The sequence below is a fragment of the Triticum aestivum genome, chromosome 6A (assembly GCF_018294505.1).
Source record: "Triticum aestivum cultivar Chinese Spring chromosome 6A, IWGSC CS RefSeq v2.1, whole genome shotgun sequence".
Lineage (NCBI taxonomy): Eukaryota > Viridiplantae > Streptophyta > Magnoliopsida > Poales > Poaceae > Triticum > Triticum aestivum.
In genome coordinates, this window is record NC_057809.1 from 53,244,057 (window position 1) to 53,248,331 (window position 4,275).

The window sequence follows — 4,275 nt, forward strand, 5'->3', positions numbered from 1 at the left end:
TGAAACGCTTTTTGGAAAGACGTGTCTCTTGGAAGAATTCTCCTTCATATGTGTCTGGGTTAATGTGAGGTTCATAATCCTCTTCCTTTGGGGGAGAAAGTCTAGCACGTGGCGGCACTTCATAAACGACATCCCAACCTTTCAGATTTGGATTAGTTTGGCAGGCCCACGGTAGATAGAATACTTGGGTCGCCTGTTGAGCCATAATATAGACATCAGGAACATCTAAATGAGTGCTTTGGTTGATTTCAACTAGCCCTATATGTTCATGAGTCCTTCTAGTCTCCTTCGGCTGAAACCAATAACATTTGAAGACTACGACATTCGGTGGGTTTTCACCATAGAACAGAAGTTCATAAATTGCTTCAACTCTCCCATAATACTCGGTACCTCCTTCGCCGATAGCAGATACACAACAATTTGTAGACTTTCGGTCGGCCATAGATAGCTCTTTGCCATAGGTACGAAAGCGATACCCGTTGATGTCGTACTTGTCAAATGAACGGACCTTATAGTCAAAACCATTAGCGACTTGTCTCAATTCGGCGTCCATAGACTCTGAATTAGCCTACAAGTTTAATATGAAAGGATTGTTGCATTATGCACAAATTAGCGAATGAAATGAAATTGTCTAATAGAAATTACCGTTTGTTTGAACCAAGAGATGAAACCGGGATAGCCACCTCCTTGCTTTGCGAGAAGCTCATACTCTTCGACGGAATCCTTTTGGATCTCCGCTCCATACGAGAATATGGCGACGTATCGACTGTATGACATATCCAGGAATAAGAGTAGTTCAAAGGAAATAGAAGTTGCGAAACAATGTACCGAGAACTTACTCGATGTACGGCCGCACTTCTATCAGGTTGTTGAAGATATACAACGAAATGGTCCGCCATTCTTCGTTATCCAAAGATACTGGATGTGAAACACTAGCTGGTGCGAGATTCCCTTTGAATAGGCTGAGGTTGGATCCACCCTTTTTAGGCTCGTCAGCATTGTACCGAGGCTTCGGATTATGCAAATGACGATTTTTGGCTTCGTAGTGCGCTGTTACGAAGTTTGCCGCCTCCTCTGTGATGAATGCCTCAGCCATCGATGCTTCAATTCTACGTTTATTTTTACATTTTTCTCGAAGCGTCTTCTGCATCCTCTCAGTTGGGTAGCACCAACGATTTTGCACGGGCCCCCCCCAATCTTGCCTCGGTCGGGAGATGCAAAATCAAATGCTGCATTGGATTAAAGAAGCCCGGTGGAAAGATCTTCTCTAACTTGCAGATCAACTCCGGCGCCAACTCTTCCATTTCTTCTAGCACGCCAGGCGATAGTTCTTTCGCACAAAGAACACGGAAGAAATAGCTGAGTTCTGCCAGTACTAGCCATTCATCCTCAGGGATGAAGCCACGCAACATCACCGGCATTACCCGCTCAATCCATATGTGCCAATCATGACTCTTGAGACCAAATATCTTCAGTTTATCAAGATTCGCTCCCCTCTTTAGATTCGCTGCATACCCATCGGGGAACATCAACTGCTGTTGCACCCACAAGAGAATTTCCCTCATAGCTGGCCTTCCAAGATTGAACCATGCCTTTGGCTTCGTCCAGTTCTGCTTTCCTTTCGGTTCTTTCATGTTTTGTAACGGCCTATCACATAGCGCCTCCAGATCGACTCTAGCCTTAGTATTATCCTTTGACTTCCCATCTATGCCGAACAATGTACCAAAAAGTGCCTCGGCGATATTCTTCTCAGTGTGCATCACGTCGATGTTGTGTGGGCAAAGGAGGTCTTTGAAGTAAGGCAGATCCCATAAGCATGTTTTGTGAGTCCACGCGTGCTTAGTATTATACCCCTTGAAGTACCCTGGACGTTGTGGATCTGGCTCGAGAGCGTTTAACTGATCCAGGGTCTGTTGGCCTGTCAATGCAGGTGGTGCAGAGTTTTTGACAACTCTACCCCTGATGAAGTTCTTCTTGTCTTTCCTGAACTTATGGCGAGGATCCAGGAACTGTCTATGCATGTCGAAGCAAGAAAACTTGCGACCGTCCTGAAGCCAACGAAACTCAAGAGCTCCCTTGCATGTGGGGCACGGGAACCTTCCATGCACACACCAGCCAACGAATAGCGCATACGCCGGCAAGTCATGCGTCGAGTACATGTACCCGACACGCATTATGAAGTTCTGTTTGCTAAAGGCGTCGTATGTCTTGAACCCATTATCCCAGGCTTCTTGCAATTCGTCCTTAAGCGGCTGCATGTACACATTCATATTTTTGCCTGGATAGTTGGGTCCTGGAATTATCAACGTCAGGAAAATGTTCTTTCTTTGCATAATCTGTCCGGGGGGGGGGATTGTGTGGAAAGACAAATACGGGCCAACAACTGTATTGGGCTGCCGTCATACCAAACACACTGAACCCATCCGTGTTGATGCCGACTCGAGGATGCCTCGGATCTGCCGCTTTGTCAGCATGTAATTCATCAAACTTTTTCCATGCAACACCATCCGATGTGTGTACCATCATCAGATTCCCATCTGCATCTAGTTCGGTTCTTTTGCCTGTTTTGTGCCATGTCATCTGTCTGGCCGTCTCTTCGACCATGAAAAGACGTTGAAGTCTTGGTACGATTGGCATATACCGAAGAACACTAACGGGGATTTTGGTATGTGTCTTCTCAACCATACCGTTGTCTACCACAATATACCTGGAAGACTTGCAAATGGGACAATAGTTCAAGTCCACATAGTCAAGCCTAAATAAGGCACATCCTTTCTCACAGGCATGTATCTTCTCATAGGGCATCTTCAGTGCACGGAGGATTTTGTCCGACTGGTACAGGTTTGCAGGCGTTACATGGCCTTTGGGTAGAAAGCGTCCAAATACTGTCATAATTGCATCATAGCATTCTCTGTCCAAGTTGAACTGAGCCTTCAGAGCCATTACTTGTGAGATGGCATCCAACTGACAAAGCTCAGTGTGCTCGTGGAGCAGACGTTTCGAAGACTCCAACATTTCATTGAAGGCCTTTGTGGATTTCTCCATCTCCTCGTCCGAATCCCGAGCATCATCATAGCCTTGCACCATGTTTTCCATCCCGGTACCATGCTCGTCGGTGCGACGACGATCCACCTCAGCTCAGTCACGTTGGGCAGACTCACCATGAAATGTCCACACCGTATAATCGGGCGTAAAACCACTCTTCTGCAGGTGTTTGCCCATTTCAGCCTCTGTCTTCTTTTCCCAATTGCCACATAGGAAACAGGGGCACCAGGTTTTCTTTTGGCCATTTGCAAATGCGGCTTGCACAAACCCCTTAGTTTTTGTGAACCATTCAGCACTCCATTTGTTCTAACCAGTGTGACCGGTATACATCCAAGCACGGTCACTCATCTTGACTTTCAGAGCTACTGGACACACAACAATTATATATGTAATTCACCATGTATATATTCATTAGTTGATCTACTTTGTCAATTTTATTACGTCCATGCAACCTACACTCTAATAGGTAATGATAGGTCCTAATCCCACCCGTGTATGTGTAGATTGGGTTCATTTTCCCATGCTATGCTCCGGATCCGACGCAAAATTTTGGCAGCACCTCCCCGCTGTTCTCCTGATACACGTCTCTGCAATAAACAGAGAGGATGTGTACCCGGAGAACAACAGGGGAGGCACTGACGAAATATATGCGTCGGATCCGGAGCAAAGCATATGGGAAAACGAACCCAATCTACACATACTCGGGCTGTCCATGGATAGCGTTGGACAATTCGAAGAATCAAGGTCATAAATATGCAAATGCATGCATATTTATAACTATGATGCTTTCGAATGGGAGACACATATTGGTTACGCATATTGATGATTCAAGACACATATATAGCTAGCTATCAAGTTTCATCGGAATAGATCAAATAATTAATGGGGGGGAGGACTTGTCATTTGTGCTCACCCACGAACGAAGGGGCAGAGCTCGTCAAACGCACGGCGAGGTCGTCGAACACCAAACCTCGCAGCGATGAAACAACTGCACATTTAAAACTACACGATCAACACAATTATATATGATGTTTTTCATAACAAAATCGAAAAATATATGACCTAACTAATAATTCACAAATATATGACCCCGTCGGCCTCTGGAAGGCCAAAGAACACCTTTTCGGGAGGTGTCGGTGGTCGGGATGTCCTGTCGGTGTCGGGGTGCCGTGTCGGGGTCGGGGTGCTGTTTCGGGGTCGAGGGGTCGGGGTGTCGTGTCGATGTCGGGG